Source organism: Rhinolophus sinicus, chromosome 2 (assembly GCF_057876585.1).
Source record: "Rhinolophus sinicus isolate RSI-liver-muscle chromosome 2, RSI-T2T, whole genome shotgun sequence".
NCBI classification, from domain to species: Eukaryota; Metazoa; Chordata; class Mammalia; order Chiroptera; family Rhinolophidae; genus Rhinolophus; species Rhinolophus sinicus.
Genome location: NC_142502.1, coordinates 92,512,078 through 92,536,136, shown reverse-complemented (window position 1 = coordinate 92,536,136; position 24,059 = coordinate 92,512,078). Strand labels below are relative to the sequence as shown.

Below are 24,059 nucleotides of genomic sequence, written 5' to 3'. Positions count from 1 at the left end.
CTTGAAATGGCATATCTGAGACAAGACTGGCACATATAACATAAGAAGGTGGAAAATAGCAGAGACATTTAAAAATTCTTAAACGATAAGGTACAAATTCTCAGGGCAACAGGAATTCAGAGGAGATAAGGCTGTAGCAAGGTCAACTCATATCACACAGGTAATAAAACTCCAGATAGGTAGCTAGGAAAATTGTCCCTGGAGCTCTAACCTTCTTGGGCTACTTGGAGAATGACTGACTGCAGGAGTATTTGGAGCAAAACGTTCCAAAGGTTTTTTTCTAAAAACCCTTGGAAACTGCAGAGTTTTTTTCTAAAAAGAAAACCCTTGGAAACTGCAGAGTCATTGTGTACAAATTGAGGGAAATAGCTACTGAGTGTCCCAAATAAGCAGTAGAAGAAGCTGAACTAAAAGTCAGGCTGTATGCTTGCCAGCTTCCACCACTACCCCGCTGTTACACCGTCACTGCTTACTTTTCATCAGATAACATCATCCACAGAAAGTATTTACAAGGTCAAGAGCAGAGGGCTTTAGAAAATCCCACCCCTTATGCTTACAGCCTATGACTAAATAAGGGGAAGGTCATTCAGCCCATTAGGAAAATCACTGGGGATGAATATGAGGGGGAAAAAAGGAAGACAACGTGAAATACATAAGATCAACAGCAATATTTTAGGAACATGGAACATGGCACTGATGCAAAGGTTAGCTTGCCCACAACTCCTTGGTATTCATCCGACCTTCCCTCTCCATAACCTCAGGAAGAAGTAGAGACAGCCAATTGCTGGCAGGGCTTCCTCAAGTCCTCCAAGCAGGACTGGAGTGCTTGCTCTGCCCTCCCCATGTTTCCTACCAGACCAGTGCTAGAGCCATCACCTTCGGTCCTCAGGGCACAGCAAGGCAGAATCAAGACCCGGGGAAATGCATGCTCGAGTTCCCAACCTGACCTCGTGCAAGCCGCAAAAGCTCTTGGGGGACCTTTGAAGATACGGATTCTTCAGCCCCACCCCAAACCTCCTGACTCATAAATCTTCAGAAGCAGGTCTGGACATCTGCATGCTGGCTACCTAGGGATTCGGACACAGCCAACCGCAGCATATAGTGTTTGGAAACTGCTGGTTTTTCATCACCCTATCATATGTGCTATCTGATCTCATCCTCAAAGTAATAATCCTCTCAATAATTTGATGACTGGCTGACTCAGTTATTCATTCATTTGTTCATGCTTTCATTTACTCAATTTTAAGAGTGCCTATGTATCAGTCCCTATGTTTAGGATAATAAGATTTTTAAAATAGGTGTGATTTTTGTCTTCAAAATCCCCAGCAGGGAGAGACACCTCCAAATAATCACAGTGAAAGCTCTAACAGATCATTTACAAGATTTAGTGGAAATAAAGGTCTGGTGGGCATAAAAGAAGAGAAGTAAATTTTAACACCTCCGTCTTTCAGTTTGGGGGATGAAGACCAATGAAACATGGACAGGCTATGCAACTTGCCTGAGGTCATCCAGTGAGCCCCTGGCATGGGCAGGACTAGATGGCAGGTCTTCCTCCTTTGACCCCAGTGTACTAAGTGATAAAAGGACCCACACAGCATCCTTCGCCTCTCTTCACCTTCCCAATGCCACAAAATGCACTGCCTTACCCTGTCGCCTCTGGTGTACTTTGTGGGATGGAAAGATATGCTGGGACTGTCCTCAGCTGATGGCAGTTTCCCTGAAGTCAGGAAAGGAGGTCTCTTCTGGGCCGGGCTCATCAAGAGCACCAAAGGAGAAGGCACCTCCCACCTCAGGACGCAGAGGCTCACCTCACCTGTCTGGGTACAGTCAGGCCATGGACCCCCAGCAACACAGAAGGCTGCCTCGTCTTCGCTCTGGCCGCTTTCTGCAAACACCTCCGTTCCCACACTTTTCATCCTCTACTGCGATTGTTTACAGAATTGCTTCACCTAGTAGCCGGTGAGTGGCCTCAATTGTCTTCTTATTACTCCTTCCCACAGGGCTCAGCATATCATAAGCACTAGTAATTGATTCTGGAAGGAGGATGAAGGATCTTGTCTTCCTGTTGGTATGGGCTACCTTCAGGTAGCTCAGAAACACATTCCCAGAGATGATTTCACACCAGGCAGTGACTTCTCAATATGCCTACAAGCCACTGAAGTGGGTAGAGGTCAATTGCTTGGGCTTTAGTGCCCTAGAGCCCAACTGCTTGGAGCTGAATCCCCAGCCTTGCCACCAGCAGTGTGACCTCCTGCAAACTGTGGAAAGTTTCAGTGCTTTACTTCCTAACCTGTAAAATGGGGCTGAGGATGATAATACTACCCAGGGTTAAATGATAAATATACATGAAACAGTGTTTTTGAGGATAGCTACATGCAAACAGGAGCATACTCATTTTGCATTCCTGGCACATGCATTGCCTATAAATATGTAGCTGCTCAATAAATGGTAACTAAATAAAAACTAAGGCGTGAATCAAGACTTTGAAATAGGAACAGGAAGACGTCTTGTTTGCCGATTGGAGCCAATCAGCAGTGAGTTGTTGGTCATCACCCCCTGTGTCCATAGGTTCTGCTGACTAGACCTTATGGGTGTCATTAAGGGTTCTAACTTCCCTAGGCACTATCATTAGCATTTCTCCTACATTTCTTGGGGAACTTCCTGTGCATTGCCCTTCTTCTCCTCTTCAGGCTGTCTGTACCCTGGTAATACCTGGGGCACCCCTTGTGGTTACCACCATGGCCTGCCGCCCAAAATGTATCAAATGTCCCACATTCTCAGCCCCTTACACTGGGCTTCCCAAGGGGCAGCTCCCTAATCTAACAAGCTGCCAAGAGGTACTGGTGTGCTCATGAGCCTTTCTTCATTAGCTTCCAGATAACAGCCCTTTCTTTAGGCAAGGTCTTGTAGAGACATCTTATCAAAAGCCCCAAAAATTTACTCTAGAGGAAAGAGTCACATGCTATTGGGGAGACATATTTTGGAGGAAAGACTTTTAATGTCCTCCAAATCAGATTCCAGAAGCAGTAATCCACTGTGGTACCCCAGAACTGGCTGCCAAGCTGCAGATAAGAGTGAGTGAGATTGTGCTCTATCATAAATTAAGATCTTGCATGATTCAGAGTACGGTTTGTGACTCTGTGTTTGAGGGAGGAGACAGATAATTGACAATACTTAAGTCGGGGGGGAGGGGGGTGAGGACATCAGAGTTCTCTTCTTGGAATGCTACCTCTCATAATTGCAAACAAAAGTGGGACAATTGTTCTTTTCTGAAAGAAATGTTTCTCTCACTGTGGGAAAACATAAGCCAGTCAGTCTTCTCTCAGGAGGTCCAATAGTGAAAGGGGCAGTTCTGGACAAGAGGGCCTTTTAAAACGAGATTGCTGATGCTATGGGCAAAAGGCTAACGAAGCAAAAGGAAAGAAGATTTTGGTATCAGTCCTAGGAGTATATTTGGTATCAGTTTTATGTTATCTAAAAATCTGAATGAGAACTTTTGGGACTGGAAAGAGAACTTGATGAAGCATGCTTCTGGAAGAATCTACAAATGCTCCTCATTAACATATCATAGGCATCTGGGAAGAGACCCAGGGATTGGTTTTTCAGTGTCTCAACTTGTTGATTTTAGTTTTGTTTTGCTTTAATATTAGCAGAAACTCTTAAAGATAAACGAAGAAGTCCGTTGACTGCAAACTCAGACCTGAATCCAGAACTTGATTCCTGGTTTAGTTAAGTTGTTAGAGGAGATCATGGAAAGGACATGACCACCTATTGACCCTCAAGTGGGACCTGGGCTCGTCCCTCCCTCCCCAGTCCTTGGAATGTGCATTCTGCCTCCTTTCCCCACGTTAGAGACTGCCAAGGACATAGCCTTGAGATAGAAGCGTGGTGTGGAGACCAGCCGGACGTATGCGTGAATGATCCCAGTTAAGGCCTCTATGTAAACTTTTCAGATTGTGGTAGGCAGTGGCTGAAATCTATTCATCTTGCAGTCACCCAAGACCAGCCTCATCTGTAAGTTCCCTTTCTCATTAAGATGCCACCTACCAATCTAGAGTGATCTGCCTCTCTCTTAGGTCTCTCCCTGCCCTCCACGTATATAGGAGCTCCGGTTTCAGATTGTACCTGGGAAGCTCCAGAAGTTGCAAAGGAACAGATATTTAAAAAGGTGAAATGATGGTGTCAGATGGGTACAAGACTTATTGGGGTGATCACTTCATAAATTATAAAAATGTTTCATCACTGTGGTGTACACCTGAAACTAAAACAATATTGCATGTCAACTGTAATTGAAAAATTAAAAAATTAAGAAAATAAAAATAAACAAAAAGGTGATATGAGGCATAAGTAACTTTTTGTTGAGGACTTACTATGTGCCAGCACTGTCTGGCTAGGTACATTATGTAATTACTAGTCCTCACAACAAGGAATAGACATAGGCAGGTATTATTACCTTCATTGTACAGTTAAAAACACTGAGGCTTGGAAAGATTGGCTGACTCATGTGACTGATAGGTTTCAGAGGTTTGATCAACAAACCCAGCCCTCAGAGGTAAATGAGAAAAAGCTGTCGGTATAGTATGCTCTCATTTTTATTTTAGTATATACGTTTATACACAAATAGGAAAGAAAAATGTCTAGATGAATATAAAGCCAGAATGTTCTCAGTGGTTATTATTAAAGTGGTAGGATTATAGGTGATTTTAATTTTCTTTTTTTTAAACATATATTTTTTAAGTTTGTCAACAATGAACATGCATTACTTGAGTAGGTAAAAATGAAAAGGAACAGAAACCTAGCTCTTTCCTCGGGCAACTAAATCTAAACAAAAGGCTTACCTGTCAGAAAGAAACTAGACTTTTACATGTTTTATGTGCAATTCACACACAATATTGGATGTGAGGCTTTGCTTTGGAGCAATAATTTTAGGAGAAAGGTATGCTTAGTTTCAGTTTGAAAGTTTGGGACAGGTCTTTTCCTGAGAAAATCATTGGTTTGTGGTTAATTACAATTCTAAATTAGTACCTGTGAGCTAGGCATTGTACTGGGCTTTTACGGGAGTCCCAACGTGTGTGGTGTGGTATGTGTGGTGTGTGTGCATATGCTGGGTGGCAATGTGTAGGATAAATAAAAGAGAAATAATATGCTTTAAAGAGTGCCAGATTTTGTGGTTCAGATGAAAATGCACATGACTTACTCTAGTTCTGGACAAACTATGAGATATTAACTAATGCAATCCCCTCGTTTTACATACAAGGAAACTGAGGCCCAGCGAGGGGAAGCAACTTGCCTGAAACCACACAGCAAATTAGTGGCCAAGCTGGAATAAAAATACCTGTTCTCTGGTCACTGGGTCATCAAGTTTATAACAGCAGTGAGCCCTACACTATAGGCACAGTGCATCTGGGCTCCTTTGAGGAGACCATGGGTCCTGTCGTGATCTGGACGGGGAATATTGCAGCTGCCAAGGGCAATGGGCAGGGCCTCAGTTTGCAATCAGACGGATCAACTCTGGCCGTCAATGCACATCAGAAACCTAAATTTCCTAATGAGTGAAATGGGATTACCAATACCTACCTCATAGGGTTGACGAGGTGAGGGAAATGCCAGCACAGAGCCAAACACATCAACTGTCAGTGAATGTCCCTTTTCCTTCTACACCAGGAACAAGCTCCACTCCATTGGGAGCAAAATATATTAGACACTAGACACTACATTCTGAGAAAGGAAAGAGCCCAGCGGTCTGAAAGTTGGTGAGTCCATCCTGCTGTGTTGCCGAGACAGCGTCAGTGGCACAGGTTAGGGCTCAGTCAGGTCTCTCGCCCTCTGCACCACTAACGTTTGGGACCAGGTCATTCTTTGCTGTGGGGCAGTTCTGTGCATTGAGGATGTTTAGCAGCATCCTTGGCCTCTAGTCACCAGATGCCAGTAGCAGTGCTCCCACCCCCTCAGTTCTGACAAACAAAAATGTCTTCAGACATCACCAAGTGTCCCTTGGGTGGGGCGAGGGGGTGGGGAAGGGGCGGAGTGAAATTGCCTCGGGTGAGAACCTCTGGACTACACTAAGGGCAAGCAGGTGCAGGAAGGGGTCTAGATTACCTGGGAGATGGGACACAACCACACATTCAGAAAGGAACAAGGTGGAAAACCATCTACTTTAAGAGAAAAATAACTGGAACTATGAGTCCTCTTGCTAAGCAGGTAGTTTCACCTAACAAAAAATATACATAGTGTTTGCTTAGGTTTACAGAGATATGTGAATTCTTCATTAATGTATTCAACTTGTGACATGCATGCATCACCGTGCTTGCCTTCCATCTTATTCTGCAGTTAATCTAGTTGGGGATCTTCTGCCATCGTGCCTTTGCTAGTTTCCCAGCCGGAAGCACGAGCCCCTTCCCACAATGCCCACAGCACCGCTCGTTCCTGTCTTACGGTGCCCACTGTTTTGCACAATATATTGTACCACAACAGCCTATATACTAGACCATCCACCGACCCATCCATCCATTCAGACATTTACTAAGCACCATCCATGTGCCAAGTACTGAGTGCTAAATGTATTGCTAGCTTCTATGATAAGCACACTGAACCCCAGGTAGGGAAACAGTGCAGCAAGGGCTCCAAAGCCAGGGGAAAAGGTCCGTTTTGATGAGTTTACTTAGACTATTTCAATCAGAAAAATCTGGAAATGAATTATTCTAAATCAGTATATATATAATGTGTTTTATGGGGTTTTTTGGCCCAATGTTGTCTTTCTCATGAATTACACGTAAAGAATGAGGATACAATAGTATTCGCAGGACTTGTAGCTTCTAAAGGTCTTCATCCTGCTTTGGGTTATGTATTGAGGAGGCTCATGGAAAGCCACTGGTTTTTCAACATGCAATTTGGAGTTTGAGATGTTTTGATAGAAGGGAATTCAATGCAAGCACCAAGAATGGTGAGTTCTGGGGGTGGGTGGTGCCAGGAGGTATGGAAAGCCTTCCTAGATGAGGTCACGCTGGAGCTGACTCTCAAAAGAGGAGAAGCTTTCACAGACTCTCTTGGTTTGATGGGAAGAAGAAGGAAGGCATTTCGTGCAGAGGAAACTGAGAGCTGCAGCCTGGGAATCAGTAAGATGGGTGGTAGATGATATTAGGAGATGGATGTTGGGAGAAAGGCGGTTGGAGGCAAGAGCAGGGGCCAAAACACAGAGGCCCTTGCACACAGTACATCTGAGTGTGGACCTTTGTTCTTCAGGTAGTGATATTTCCCACAGCACCCAGCAGCGAGCTCCTTTCACCTACGAGATGTACAATGAAATTCTGTTGAATTAAAAAAGAATGACTTCGGCACTGCCGAATGGTGTCTCTGTGTGTCTTTAGTCCAATGACGTGTATGTGTGTGTTTTGGGGGATACAGAGGATGTGAAGTCGAGGGGTCTGGAGGTTCCACCTGCTCATTGAACAAGCTGTACCCACAATCTGCATTTCAGCTCAAATTGGAGTCTTCTCTCCTTAAGTAGATACACTCTCCTTCACTCTGTTCTCCTAGTCCTTACAACTGAACATCTGAAAACATTCTTCTCAGAGGAAAACAGAGACCACCAGGACTGCACTGCCTCCGGAAGCACTTCTCTTTGCCTTCAATTCAATTCCTGGACCAAAGGTCACCCTCTATAAACCAGCTCTTGGTCCCAGGCTTCAGCCTCATCTTTCCTGAGTCAAAGGGATCGTGGCTAACCAAGTCAAGCTTTCCCCAGGGCCTCCTCAGCACCCATAAATCATGCTCACTCCACGTTATCACTTTGCCTTTACATTTACACTTTTTTTTAGCATTTAAAATATCTCCTTATCCATTTTCTTTTCCCTAGTAGATTGAAACTGCTCCTGACAAATGCCCAAAACCTTTCATCTTTTTAGATTTCTCACAGTTCTATGTACCTGGTGGGTCCTTAATAATACATTCCTCTGGTTTCTGAGCCATTCGTCTAGTTTTATTTTTTATGTAAACTGCTTTCTTGGTTTATGTGATTTTATTATAAGCAACCACCAATCCTCTATGGAAATACAAGGTCGGACAATTAAGTTCACAAACTCATCCTAGAAAAAGTGCTCCATACCTCATTGATGAATATCACTACGGTCACCTTCGAAGTACTCCCCTTGGGAAGCTATGCACTGACGCCAGCGCCTAGTCCAACCTTCAAAGCAATTTTGGAACTCCTTTTCTGGAATGGCCATCAGAGCTGTCAGCGTATTATCCCTGATGTCCTGAATGTCATCAAAATGTCTTCCTTTCAATATTCCTTTTATCTTTGAGTAAAGAAAGAAGTCACTGGGGGCCAGACCAGGTGAGTAGGGAGGGTGTTCCAATACAGTTATCTGTTTACTGGCTAAAAACTCCCTCACAGACAGTGCCGTGTGAGCTGGTGCATTGTCATGATGCAAGAGCCATGACTTAGCAAAAAGTTCAGATGGTCTAACTTTTTCACATAGCCTTTTCAGCACTTCCAAATAGTGAACTTGGTTAGCTGTCTGTCCAGTTGGTACAAATTCATAACGAATAATACCTCTGATAGCAAAAAAGGTTAGCAACATCATTGCAACAAGTTCTTGAACTTAATTGTCAGACCTCGTACACTATGGAGAAATATGACCAAACATTTCCCATGTTACTTAAATGAAAACAGTGCTTTCTGCTTTTCTGAACAAAGAACTACTATACATAGCCACAAGTCCCTGTCTTCCTTAGACACTGGAGTCTCTTACCTTCTGATGGTCACTGAGATCTCTGAAAGAATGACCACAGAGGATTCTGGCTCTGAACACAGAAGACTAATTCATAAGAAGTCTTTTAATTCTCAACGTTCTCTTTCCACTGAAAAGTGCCTTTTTGTCAATCATGGGATATGAGTTAGCTAGAAATGTTTTTATATTTGAGAACTAGGACCCTGAAAAGTCTAATATTTACTTTGGACATTTAGAACTGGCGAATTCAAAGTGACAACAATAAAACTCTTGATACAGCAATCTTCATTATCATAATGTATGAAAATCCATTCCACCATGGCCTAATACAAAAATTTCTAACCGGCCAGACAGAGCAATCACTGGTAACCCAAAATCCAGGAACACAGGACTTATCTATTCTTTAACAGTGCAAAATGTACCAAAGTAAACTCAGCAGATCTAGTGCAAGTATAAATAGGTACACTGATTTTTTCCGAAAGTAATTTGGTAAGACTTCAATCGTTCATACCTTTTGACTTTTACACATTTCTGAGATCAGCACACAAAACCATCTTACACACAGGGAAGTAAAACCCTAAAAATGTAATGCACTATGGTATTTATTCCAACTCTCTCCATAAGAGTCAACACACACACATATGGAAACCCTATAGATGTTAAACAATATGAGAATATCATCGATGGGATTTTCACCCAGTTGTTAACATGATATTTAGAAAATAATTTTTATGACTTAGGAAACTGTTTACAACATAATTTTAATTGGAAAAATGAATACAAAATTGCCATATAAAAATTCATACTAAGGGGGGGCCGGTTGCTCAGTTGATTAGAGTGCAGTGCTCTTAACAACAAGGTTGCCGGTCCAATCCCCACATGGACAAGTGAGCTGCGCCCTCCACAACTGGATTGAAACAACTACTTGACTTAGAGCTGATGTAGTCCTGGAAAAACACACTTAAAATAAATAAAAGTTTAAAAAAAAATTCATACTAAGACAATATAATAAAGGATGGAATTATGGGTGTTTTTACCCATTATGTTTGCCATATTTTACAATGAAATGTATTGCTTTACTCATAAGAAATAATTTAAAGATATTTAAGAAGAGTTCGCATGACCGTGTAAAGTGCTTATGTTTAATATTAAGTAAAATGTTATATAGAGATTTGAGCGTTATCTGTGATCCCAGATACATAAAAGAAAAGAGAAAGGAGGAAGAGGAAGAGGAGACAACAACAGGAATAAGAAGAAACAAAATAAATAGAAAGAATAAATATCTACAAAGCTTATCTTCCTTGGAGGGTTTTGTATAATTAGAAACTAAAGGAGATTTTTTATCTTTCTCTCTACTTTTCTCTTATTCAAAATTTTAAATCAATGAGAATACTTACTTTAAAAAAAGTCAACAACTTTTTAAATACTAAAGCCTGAGAATCATTTTCTTCTACTTTGGCTCCTTGACTACTAGATAAAATATCATTCAGCACATCGAGAAGACCTTGAGGGTGGCCAAATGGCTCAGTAGGTTGGAGAATGAGCTCTGAACAACCAGGATTGCTGGTTCGATTCCCACATGGGCTAGTGAGCTGCGCCTTCCACAACTAGATTGAAGATAATGAGCTTCTAGAGGGGCACTCTCAACAACAAAGTTGCCGATTTGATTCCCAAATGGGATGATGGGCTGTGCCCCTGCAACTAGATTGAAAACAGCAACTGGACTTGGAGCTGAGCTGCGCCCTTCACAACTAGATTGAAGGACAACGACTCAGAGTTGATGGGCCCTGGAGAAACACGCCATTCCCCAATTTCCACAATTAAAAAAAATAAAGAGTTGAGTGCAAATAAAACACAGAACTAAAAAAGGGGGGGGCGGGGAATATCTAGAGACATAATGGAGATGGGGGAAAAAAGACCTTGAAATGAGAGCTCGGAGAACACATCCTATTTAAATCAACTTAAAAGTTGGTATCATCTTTTTGCCTTTCTTCTATGGACTTTGTAAGTACCACTGAAACCACCGTTCCCCACTACTTGCTCTTCAAAGCTCAGCTGAGATCTCCATTATACTACCATGACCTCAGTTAATCCTATTTTCCCCTATTTGTCTGTCACTGTTAAATTCTTATCAGGAATTGTTTCCCTTTTGAAATAAAAGACAAACCAAAACAATAGGTAAAATGTCCATTGTCAAGTCCAGGATTTCTGTCAAGAGCTAATGAGCAAGTCAGAGTAAAACCCAGTCCTGGCAACAGATTAGGGCGTGTGCCTTAGCTCTTCTGTTGTTGGTAAGGAGACAGAAAATGCTCTCTCACAAGTATCAGTGCTCTTTTTGTCAAACTCTTTCTGATTAACCTTCGTAATGGGAGTATATGGCAGGCAGAATGATGACATTACACCCCGCCACACACACCTGGTAAAAGTCCAAATCTTAATCCCCAGTACCTGTGAAAATGTTATGTTACATGGCAAAGGGGATTTAGGATTCCAGATGCAATTAAATTTGCTAATTAGTTGACTTTAAAATAGGGAGATTATCTTGGAATAGCTCGGTGGGCCCAATGTAATCGCAAATGTCCTTAAACGTGGAAGAGGGAGGCAGAAGAGGAAGTCAGAGCGATGGGATGTGAGAAGAACTCAACCCACCATTGCTGGCTTTGAAGATGGAGGAAGGGGGCCATAAGCCAAAGAGTATGGGTGGCCTTTAGAATTTGGATAAGATAAGGAGACAAATTCTTCTCTAAGCCTCCAGAAAGAAAGGCAGCCTTAAAAACACCTTAAATTTAAACCACTGAGACTTCCGTGTAAACTTCTGACCTATGGAACTAGAAGATAATAAATGTGTTGCTTTAAGCCAATAAATTTGTGATAAATTGTTATAGCAGCAATAGAAAACTAACACAGAGCATATAAAGTTACAGAATGAGACCAGACAGCAAATAACAGACCAATTTACTTTCAACTAAAGTCAAAGAGAGTGATTTGAAAAATCTCAAAATTGACCCAACTGAATGATTAAGAAGATAAAATCTTCCGCTTTGGATATTTTACAATAGGATGAAGGCAGGAGATTGGTCAATCTTCCAGCCCTGATTTCTAAGCAATTATTATTACTTTTTTATTGTATATTTTGTTGTTATTTTACATAAGTGTTACACAGTCATTGTTTAAAAATTCAGAAATTACAGAAATGTGTAACACTGAAAGTCCAAATCTCTAACTTTACATCCATTCCCTCCCCTGCTCAAGAACTCATGGAAACTGCTGCTCATAATTAGATGTAAATGACCTCATAGTTTTCTATAAGCAACATTTTTAAAGCAACTATACCCTTGTTTGGTAAGGAAATAATATTTACTTCATTCTGAAATGTCCTAAAGCCAGTGAGAACATTATCCTATAGTAGCGACTCTCAATCAGAGCAGTTTTGCTTTGCAGACAATATTTGGCAATGTCTGGAGACATTTTTGGTTCTCACACTGGGAGTGGACTGCTAATGGTATCTGGTAGGTAGAGGCCAGGGCTTCTGCTAAACATCCTACAACGCACAGGACAGCCCCCATTATATAGAAATATCCAGCCCAAAATGTTAATGCTGAGATTGAAAAGCCCTGGTCTAAAGGATTTGGGTGAAACTATATCTTTGTTAAATAAGGAAGAAATACTTATTTCACTCTGAAACATGCTATAGGGAGGCAGATATCTGGTAAATACAAGGAAGAACTTTTTAATAATCAGGCAATTTATGACGTATATGTCACACTGTAGAGTGAATTCTCTGTCATGAAGATTCAAAGATGGCTAACTGGTCCCCTGCAAGGGATGCTGCAAAAGGCATGGATGCATGAACGTGATTGGACTCTGAAGTTCCATCTTTATCTAAGATACATAATTCCTTTTAAAAGCTTTGGCAAAAATTTCCTACTTCATACTTGTTAATATTAAAACTAGGAAAGATAAAATATTAATATTATATTCTTGCGATCATATTAGCTAATGGAATCAAAACTTAGTCTGAACATCATCTCCAACATATAACATCCAAGTGGCTTCTGCAAAAGTGTCTAATGCCTCTTATCTTGGACACAATAGATAAAACTCTTGTGTAATCATTTCACAACCTAAGAAAAGCAAGTCAAGAGGCAAAATAAGAAGCAGTTCCCTATTGTGGGAGCAGTTTAATAAAACAGCCACTTATTCAAAAGTACAAGTCCTTAACAGCTGCAAGCAAAATAAAACTGATTCTACTCACAGTTTGAAAATAGGAACTCATCTGCACCCAGTTTGCAAATGTCCAGATGTTTGGTGCCCTAACATTAAGGTCATAAATGTTAAAAGTTATCTATGATCATTGGACCATTTGATGGCATACTGGAAGCATATTGGGACATTCCACCAGTTGAACCACATTTTATGGCATTCGTGGGGTTTCAGGGACTTTAATAAATAAAAGTTTAGTCAAAGGAACAAAAACCCAGCAATAACCAGACTGTTGAGGGAACAAGTCACATGAGTTGCTGTTGAAGGAAAGATGGATGTTTACACTGGGGGAAAACCCAGATAGCACATGACAGCCACAATGTTATAGAAAAGGGATGTGTTCTACTTGGCTTCAGATTATAGTTTGTCAGCAGGAGCTTTACAACAATTACCATATGTTCGTTATTAGAGGGGCAGTTTAAAACACAGGTCTGGGGGCTACTAGCAAAGATTCTGGAGAAGGGATTCCTTCACTGAATGATGGGAAAAGTGGAATGGACAGGCTAGATAACTGCAAACCTGAGGTTTAAGATCACAAGTCTATAGGGGCCAGCCAGGCAACTTATATGAGGTAAACAGGACCTGTGTAATAGAAAAAGCAGTGGTGGGGACTTGGCAAACGGAGCCACCTGAAAGGGAGTCACACTACTCCACTTCAGTTGATTGCTGCCACGTAGGAATGAGAGTTCCACGTTACTAGATATTCTGCTTTATTTTTCAAGAAAAGGGGGAAAACCATATTTTTATGTAAAAATCTGATTTATAAAGGATAACAGCTAATTCAACAATTCAAAACATATATGTAACTCAGAGTAGATTCGTGGCCTCCAGGTGGAACTTTATCCTCTCCCTTAAAGACGCCCCAACCATCTTCAACCCTAAGGGTCTATGGTGGTAAGTATGGCAGAAAAGAAACTGTACAGATCCCAGAATGACGGTCACATTTTTCACTACAATTTGAAACATCAGAGTGGCCACTTCAAGTGGAAATTCAAACTGAAATTCAGACACACTGACCAATAAATAATTAATGGGGTCTGGTAAGTGAAGACTGTTAAGTCACTAATTGCTGAATCTTCCACTGCACACTATGCAAATGAGGAAAGGCCTCCATTTATCTCTAAACAGCAACATCCACATCTAGTGAGTTGCACGTCAAAATGAGGCAGGAAAGAGAAATCGGGTTGCCTCACTGGCAGTTACTAGCCCTGTTGCTGAGGTGTCATCCCTACCCCAGTTGGTAAACAACACAGAAATTCTTCCCTGGCCCTCTAAAGTCTAGTCAGTGATCACCTAGGGAAAGTTCAAGAGTTTCCTATGAGAGTGAATACTTCACGAAGGGAAATAATCCTATTTCAGTCTGGTTCACAGCCCTCTCCAGAAATTCCACTGCCAGCTATAGATTTTCAATTATCAACAGAGCTTTGCACTCACAGATATCTGTGCACAGCCGTATTCAGGACAAAGGTAAAACTAAGTCTTTTTTTGTATTTTTTGCAATTCCCAGCTTTGAATATTCTGTTTTGAATTTTATTTGTTCACATTCAACTTTCAAAAGGAAGCTGGCTATCAGTTTAGCAATAATTTCACTGCATTCTATGATGGTGTATTTTATTAGTAACTCTTAGTTAAGGTTTTCCAATGCTCTGAACAGAGCAAAACTTTTTATGTGTGATAAATTATATTTATTGCAAAGAGTACGATAAATAAAGATGCTGAAATTTATTATACATTTTTGAAAATGCACAGGGAACACAAAGTAGCACAATATTAGCAAATAATGATAGCAATAAAATCTTACAGTACCCTTAAGAGCATATTCACTAACTTATTTGTTTTTACAAGATAAGTGGGCCAGACATAACAAAACTATCCCCATTAAGTAGATGGGAAATTTGAGAAAGAAACATTAACTTCCCACTCTACCTCCAAAAATAGCTTCTGCCCACCTACTGCTAGATCATTAAATCACGAGATCCTTACCAAGAAACCTGGAGCTGGTCTCTTTATCTCTCCCTTTCCCCCCCTATAATCTACTCTTCACAGAGCATCCAGACTGACCTCTGAAAAAAATGTAAATCTATCAGGTCACGCCTCTGCTTTTGACTTCTCACTGCATGTAAAGCCCAAACTACTGACCTCAGCCTACGTGGCTCTGCACAACCCGGACCCTCAACCTCACTCCTCGGTTCTCCTCCTCCCTCTCCTTACTCCAGTCACACTGACTTCCAACTGTGCCTGGAACACATCGAGCTTGTTCCCAGGACTGTGTGCTTATTGTTCCCTCCACCGGAACTGCCTGCCCATCTCCTGGGGGCTCATCTCAAGGCCATCTCTCAGAAAAGTATCTCCTCAAAACCTAATCTGAGGGCTGGCCCAGTGGCTCAGGCGGTTGGAGCTCCGTGCTCCTAACTGCGAAGGCTGCCGGTTCGATTCCCACATGGGTCAGTGGGCTCTCAACCACAAGGTTACCAGTTCAATTCCTCGAGTCCCACAAGGGATGGTGGGCTCCACCCCCTGCAACTAAGATTGAATATGGCACCTTGAGCTGAGCTGCCTCCCGGATGGCTCAGTTGTTGGTTGGAGCACGGGCTCTCAACCACAAGGTTGCCAGTTCAATTCCTCGACTCCAGCAAGGGATGGTGGGCTGTGCCCCCTGCAACTAGCAACGGCAACTGGACCTGGAGCTGAGTTGCGCCCTCCACAACTAAGACTGGAAGGACAAGAACTTGAAGCTGAACAGAATCCTCCACAACTAAGATTGAAAGGACAACAACTTGACTTGGAAAAAAGTCCTGGAAGCACACACTGCTCCCCAATAAAGTCCTGTTCCCCTTCCCCAATAAAATCTTAAAAAAAAAAAAAAAAATCTGAGAAGCTGGGACAAGCTCCCACCTGTCCATCACACACACACACACACACACACACACACACACACACACACCACAATACTCTACCACAGCACTCTGTATCCTTGTCTTCAAAACATGTAGGACTATCTGAATTTACTTGCTCATCCCTTGATTCTAGGATGTGAACTCCATGAGAACACAGAACCTCTATCTTAATCACTGGTCTATACTCAGTGCCTGGCACATAGTAGGTACTCAGTAAATATTTCTTGAAGATAGTGAAGGAATGAATAAAGCTTGTACTAGGAATCAACTATCCCACTTAATTCAGTCAGTGTCTATTTTTACAGTACACTTTTCCTTTCTAATCAACTGCTAAGTTTTTTTTCTTAATGAAATGATAAGCCTATATATATATTTGACGGTTTCTAGTAGTGTGCCATACCTGTAAAATGGAGTAAAGTGACAGTGAGGACACATGACAGCTGCCTGGCTTCATAGACAAGGGCAGTTAGAGGCTACTGCCCATCCCTTCAAACTACAAAGCTCCCACAGAATTCTTGAACAATACGATTGTTGAGCTCAATGTTCCCCTTTGATTTCTCTTCACTCAATACTTCCTCTGCAATGCTTCACTTTATGGAGATGTCTCAATATCTCAAGAGGTCGGTGGGGCAGGTTATCATGGGTGTTAGAAGGAAAAAAAAAGTCAAGCTTAAGATGAGCCAAGGTATAAGTAACCCAATGATTACCTTCCTTTCCAGGAAATATGTATTTTCTGAGGTGTCAGGGAAAGGAATACAGATGCCGAAACTCCAGGGTTCCCATGCCAGTTGCTCAGGCAGCTAGTTAGCACTTTCCTTAAGGCTCTGTGCTGAGAAAGCCTCAAAGAGGATTGTATTCCTCTCCTAACCTAACAGGGTGAGCGAATGTGTATTCCTCACTACCAGTGTACAAAAGGCACAGATGTACAAAAGGAACGAGCTGACCAGGGTTCTGTTTGTGGGAAAGGCCTGACATGCTGGGCAAGCCCTTTCACACCTCAGAAGGGATTTCTCAACTGTACAATGAGTGGCTGAACCAGATTAACATCCCTCCCAATTCTGCTACTCCTTCACTCTCAGAGGCTCTACAGGCAGTGACAGACAGCCTTGGTGACAATCTGTGGTGACAGACTGTGTGTGGTGTCCACCTTGAGTAGGAAGGGCCCAGTTCCATGAAAAGCATCACCGGGCTGTCCACAGCAGCAACTCCTGCACAAATGTCTGGGGAACAGAGACAACGCTCAGTGCCCATTAGCAATGAGGGGAAGCAGGCAGGCTGGAAAATGCCAACTCCAGGGGATCTCTCACCAGCCGCTGCAGAGCCACCAGAAGAACTCCCTCTGGGAAGAAATCTGCCCCAGTGTTGGCAGCTCGCTAGTGCCTAGTGGTGACCAGAAGCCAATCTTCTTCTTATAGATGAGGCCAGTACTTAATGTCCTGATCCCTGAGTTCAATGGTAGCCCAAGATTTGATCCTGAGCCTTTGGGGATTATGGACACTTTAAAGGATGCATTTTCCAGCTCTTACTCATATACCAGGCTCCCAGCTCAGCATTCTCATTTGGGTCAAAGGTAATTTGTGCAAGGCTGATTTGTTAACACAAGTCTTTCCCAAACCTGAATTTACGTGTCCTTCAAAGGTGGTACGCACCCCTTACGAGCCCCATACACCTCTGCCTCATTCCTCCTTCCTCTTCACCTCTGCAGCAGCCCCAATAACGCCCAATAATACCTGAATGAAAGCCTGGCCTTTTCCTTTTCTGGAGATAGAAACTTCTACTCGAAGTTCCAGGGCTGACGGGGAAGAGCATGACCTCTGCTTTCTGCTTTTGTTTGACTTTTTAGAAACAAGCTCATCCCCCACGGAGCAGCAGCCGTGATCTCACCCGGCTGCCAGGGGAGAGCTCTGGAATGTGTGCAGTAAGGGAGCCTGGCCGGGGCCACATTGCTTTGTTTTTGTAATTCTGGTACTAAAACAGCGCCTCACAACTGGGCTCCGGAATTAGCAATACTCCCGAAAAGGAGGACTGTTTGTTTGTTTTGTCCCAGCGGGACAAAAACAGATACGAAAACTCCTTGACCTCCCTGTTCCCCTGGCCTGATTCTCCCCCTCGGCACCGAATTCTTCGGGCTCCTTTCTCGGGAAAAAGTTTAGGAGAACTGGATTCGAATTCGTCACGCTTCCCACCAACATCCCAGCGCTGTCCCCGAAAGCAGCAGGGACCGGGAGACCAGCACCGGCCCAGAGGCGGGTACGATTCCAGCTACGCCACCACCCCCCTTCCCACTCCGTCCCCCCTCAAGCTCGTCGCCGCTCCTAGTCCCCCGCCTCCCGCCAACAACAGTGCAGCCTGAGTCCGGCTTGCCCCGCACCTCTCCCCGGGCTCCCGCCTCTCCCCTGGGGTCCCTCCTCACCCGGGCGCGGCTGTGAGCTGCTTGCAAGAACCGGGGACCCTGGGCGCGTTCCGGGACCCTGGGCGCGTTCCGCGGCGCACAGACGCGACCTGAGCGCGCCAAACGCGACTGTTTCTCGCTGCCAACTCCGCGGGCCGCTGTCACCTTGAGCGCTGGGCGGCCGGACAACTCCGGCGTGTGGCTAGCAAGTGGGCTGCGGCGGGCTTTGCCCTCGGCCCGCCCCGCACCGTCTTATCTCCCGACCCTCTCCTCCCCTCGCGCAGCAGGAGGAGGGGCCGGGGAGGAGCGTGTGGCCATCAGCTTCCCACAAACAAAAGCAGCTGGGGACGCCAGAGTGGTCAGGCGCATCCAACACTCTCTCCAGGGCCGGAGGTCCCGCAACCTGGATCCGCGGGTTAATTTATCCCGCCCGGGGATGGATCCAGACATAGCCTGCGGTGGGTGTTTTGCCCCCCAGTTCCCGTTCTCAGACTGGATTCTGATTCTAATCAGATCTGTTCCCTGTTTAATTTGCCCCAAATCAAACCAACATTGCCTGTTTCACCTGAATCCCTCTGCTCGCATCTGTAATATGATATGCCCTGCGCATTCCGCATCTCGGTACATCATAGGTTGGGCACCAATTCAACACCATGTAGACCGTGCTCTGGTTTGGAGGGCCAGACACTGTTAGTTTCATTTCTCTGTAGGAATACAGTGCAAGGCAGGCAGGAAGAGCGCTTATGACTTGAGGGGAAATGGTGTAAGAAGCGTGCATCTCTCACAGCTTAGTTTATCTATCCCAGATATTTGGGGTTTAACTGAAATCCACCCCACCCCCTTTATTTTTTCCGTGCTCTCTCCTCATTTCATTTCCTAAAAAAATGTTCATTTAAAGCTTAAGTTTAGAGACTTAGGGAAACTAGTTTGACATTTATGTGTAGTGTTATTAAAGGTTGAATTTTTTAAATAATGATTTTTGGTTTTGGGTGAGGTTATGGAACTATAGATGACATTTATTTTATTTTTCTCCTGAGGACTCCGCAATAAAGAAGGCATGGAGTATAGCTGGGTTCTCCCACTTGTTAGTGGTGTGACCTTGGGGAAGTTCTTTATCCTTTCTGCATCTCGATTTCCTCATCGCTAACATGTAGATAATCTAAGTACGTTCATCAGAACCACCTTTTGAGAATGAAATGTAAGTGCGTGTAAAATGCTTAGGACACAGCCTGGCACATGGGAAACATTCAACATTATTACATAATGTTAATACCTTTAAAGAAGCAGTGATTTATATAAACCTAATAGATGAAAATTTATATAAAACTGCGTTTTCCTATACTACCTGGAGTAACCGCCTGTGAAACAAATTGCCCCAGAATATCAATCTAAAAGAATATATTATGCCCTATCCAAGAGATTTCTAGGCTGTCTTCCCTTTGACCTTAAACCAGATTAAGAAGCAGGAGACTCTGCATCACACTTAAAAAGGTGGTGGGCTTTGAAAGCAGGTCTTGAAGGCAAGAATGAAATACTTTAGTTATTTATTTATTTCAATGCCATCTTTATGTCTTCTCTCATTCTCATCAGATCATATTATCTGAGGCTGTCAGAATGGTTGGCATTTAGCAGATTACTGCCTTGACAAGATACCCAGTACACTGTTACCAGGTTTAGCAATATTGGGCATCCTGTATTTTATCTGGCAACCCTAGTCCAGTGAAATTAGTAAAGAATGGGCCTCACATTCCAAAAGGACAACAAGTCGACACAGACGTAACAGATTATAAGGTCGGGCTAATGGGTTTTGTTTTAGTGTTATATAGTGAAAAAAAGAAATAATATACTTGTTGATTCTTCGTTGAGCTTTTTCTTATCTCTCAACTCTCACGCCCATTTCCTATCAACCTAGCAGTATTTATTTAGTCTTTAATATGAGCAAAAATGATGGCTCTCCCCTTCAATCCAAATATTGGATTAAATAATAATAATGTGCTCAATAGGGTTTTCAAATAGTGTTTATTAAGGGCCAACTGTCGGGTACCATTTCAAAGATGACTAAGACACAGTCTGTGCCCTGAAGGATAAGAAAATAACAACAGAGAGTGCTACCTCGTGTAGGTACATGCAAAGGACTGTGGGAGTTCAGAGAAGTGAGTTACTAATTGTTCTCCGAGGGTGTGGGTGTCAAAGCTGCCCTCGCTGCATACAATTCAAGGAAAAGGGACTCCAATCCAGATGAGCAGAGGAGAGACGTTTCAGGACGACAGCTGTGCCTAGGCCTGAAAACTAACACATCCTAATTGGAATAATTAAACTGGAGGAAAAAATATGGGATTTAATAAAACCGAAAGTGTGATTGGGAACTTGGAAATTCTTGAGACTGTTAGAGGATAACAGAAAGCAAGGAAAAAAACGTAAAAAATTAAATTACTTTAAAATTTAAAAAAATATATTAAAGTTAAAACTAGGAACTCCAACGGGGGAAATGCACCAGGAAAGGCATGATGCAAGTATGATGAAACCTAAAACGGATTGATTTTGAGCTACTTACTGGTTGGTATCTAAAAATAGAGACTACATTTAAACCTGAAATCCAAGCATATACTTCTGCAAATGGTCCAGAGAAGAAAGTATGATCAGAACATTAAACTAGACTATAGAGAACAAGATTAATGTAATCTAATAATGGAAACATTGCTTATTGGTTTTCAACGTTTAGAGTTACCTTATAAACAAGCTGAAGAAAAATTGGCTATGGTTATACAAGAGAATGTAAATATGGTTAATTTAGTAAATGTAAAAGTAAATAAGTAGATGTGGGAAGCAGGATGGAGAGAAAGCTGGACTACTGAGTGTCTCTTAGGTTCATATAAATCACTGCTTCTTTTAGAAAGTCAAGAGTCAAGAGATACTGTCTAGAGTTGGTAAAACAGGAAGTAAAGGTCTGGATGCACAGTAATTTTGCAGAGGAGAGAGCAGCAGGGGGCCTGATTATAGAGATATAACTATTAGGAGGGCTAGGAAGGAGGAAAGACAGGACCAATATGTACGTAAGCTAAATGCTCATCTCTCATAGCAGAAATGAGATAGATAGTGCCTAAGATGATACACCACGAAATAACAATATAGTATATTGTTTTGGAAACTTGGAGATTACCACCAGAAATCTAAAATCAGAAATTCCTAAGAGTAAATCTTTTTGGGGAATTGGACTGGGGTTGGGGCGGGCTGAGGTGGGAGACTCTGGCTTTCCTCTTTCAGTATTTCAGTACTATTTAACTACTTTGAGTATGTGCATGATTAAATATGTAAAACCTTTTAAGAATACGAATTTGTGAAAAGGAAGGCTTTGCCAAGACAGTGGCTTTCAAGAATGAGTAGGAGTTCATCTGAAGATAGAAAGGGAGAGCATTTTACAGACTGTGAAACTGCATGAGCAAAAGCCCAGGGACCTAAAAGTGAACAATATACCTGTGGAATGTCAATTTCCCCATTGTGGCAAGGGCATAGGGTATATAGACAGGATGGAGCAGAAGGTAAAGATAAAAGGTGTGCTGGGACTTCTAAAAGAGTCTTCTGAGTAATGCAATAGAGTTTGGACTATGTGCTTCTTGAGGACAGGAACTATGTCGTTTTTGTTAATCTGCACCCAATAAGGAGCTTAGCACACAGCAGTTGTCCAATAAACGTTTTCTGAATGAATGAAAAAATATTTTGGGGTCAATGAGGAGCCATCAAAATTTTTAAGCAGAGCAGTCATGTTACTTGTTTTTGGAAGATAATTTTGTACTGTAAAAAGATGAATTGAGATTGGAGGAACCAAAAGCAGGGGGTGAATTTGGAGGCTATTAGGGGAAAAGATGATGATATAAAATTGAACAGTGACAATGGGAATTGAGATTGGAAGATCTACTTGAGAGATTTTTCACAAGGCAGAAATGGATGCGTGGGATAAAAAAAGGGGGGGATGTGTCCAGAATGGCCCTGAGGTTTCTACCTGAAGAAACCAAGTAGATGATGGCCCATTAATTGAGAAAGGAAAATAGGGGAAAATAACAAGGTTGGAAAAGTGAGTTATAATAATAAATGCAATTCTGTGTATCCTGAATTTGAAACACCTGAGGATAATGTTTTAAAAATTGTGTGTCTTGAACGATTAATAGCTTATGAAATCTACTTGAGAGTCGAGACTAGTGCTTTTTTTTTTTTTTAATCAGTTGGGGAACAGTGTGTTTTTTCAGGACCCATCAGCTCCAAGTCAAGTCATTGTTTTCAATCTAGTTATGGAGGGTGCAGCTCCCTGACCCATGTGAGAATTGAACAAGTGATCTTGGTGCCATGAGCACTGTGCTCTAACCAACTGAGCCAATGGCCCACCCGCAAAGACTAGTACTTCTTAATGAAATGGAATATGATAAATTTTAAAGGGTATCACATGTGGTAAGGTTAAGTGTTGTTTCATAGAACTTTTATTTCTGCATACATAGGTATGTACATAACTGATGTAAAATGTATTTTCTACCATATGTCAAAAAATGTTTGAGAGCCTTTGCCCTGGGATACCAGGTGGAACAAGTGGTCTGTGGAGTCACCTTCTACCTGCTTGAGAGAGCCACCTGTGAACATTTCTTTCCAGCTCTGTATTTAGTGATTTTGCATTGATAGCTGGAAATCGGCCATAGTGGGGGCTTCATGTCATAGAAATCAGCAAACACTAGAAAATGGGATTTTATCCCCTGTAGTGAGATGTAGCACATCTCTGGGTGGAACCATCTCATGGGTAGTTAGTTACACATATTTGACACTCAGTACAGAGACCTGGGCAGAAGTTATGTGGAATTGAAAATGCCCAGAGTGCATGAGATTGGTCATTGAGAGCTTTTAGAGAGAGCAGAGGTATAACATGGAATTCTAAAGAACATCACATTCATGGTAGGCAGGAGGAAGATGAGCCAGTAAATGAAATGGTGAAAGGTTGGTCAAAGTAGGGACGGAGAATGGGAGAGAGAAGCTCTACAGAAGTCAAGAGAGAAAAGGGGTTTTAAAAGATAGGTATGATCAACACTGTTGATTAAATAGAATGGATGAAGACCTTAGAAAGGTCTATGGGATTTAGCAATTAGGAGAGCGATGGTAACCCCTAAAAACCAATTTTAGTGTAATAGATGGGTAAAGGCAGGGAGTCAGTAAGGAGTTGAGATGAGGACACAAAGACTCTTAAGGGTAGACAATTTTTAAGACATTTTATGGAGAAGAAAAGGAACGAGACATGACTGTAGCTTGATTGAGATAAAGCACAAAGAGAGTGAAAATGTGGGGGATGCTGATGAGACCTGCCTGAGGATGATTGAAGCCTTCCGACGGTGGCTGGAATTCGCTCATTTATCATGGATTCAGTCTGTCTGGTGACGTGCTTTCCTGACCATGTTTTCCAGTCCAGGAACGAGAACAGAGAGGAGGGTTACCCTGGGCTTGGAAATTAGGAAACTAGATTGGCCAAAGGCGAAGAAAAGAGGGAACTGATGGTAATTTGAAAAGATAGGATTTTTTTTCTAGTTAAGATGTAATACATTTGTATTGTGAGAAATCTAAACAAAACAACAAACAACAACAAAATAAAAATAGAAAGTGTGGCTGTTCCCATCACCCCTACCTCATTGGTACTTATTTCACAATTTGGCCCATAACCTTCCAGACATTTCTCCAGATGTAAGTGTAGTAATTAAAAAGGCTGAGTCAGACAGACCTGGGTGTGAATTAAGCTCTGTCTTT

At 42.3% G+C, this 24,059-nt stretch overlaps 1 protein-coding gene across 3 annotated transcripts in view; it reads right to left on the bottom strand.

The window, feature by feature from the left end:
* Positions 1–18,560, bottom strand: part of PLA2G7 (phospholipase A2 group VII) — a 40,540-nt gene extending 21,980 nt beyond the window's left edge. The window contains exon 1 of one of the 3 annotated variants that reach the window (XM_074333035.2): positions 18,306–18,560. The gene's annotated coding sequence lies outside the window, so the exon portion shown is untranslated. The remainder of the gene's footprint in view (positions 1–18,305) is intronic. The other 2 variants (XM_074333034.2, XM_019734669.3) reach the window with 2 other exon arrangements.
* Between the last annotated feature and the right edge of the window lie 5,499 nt (positions 18,561–24,059).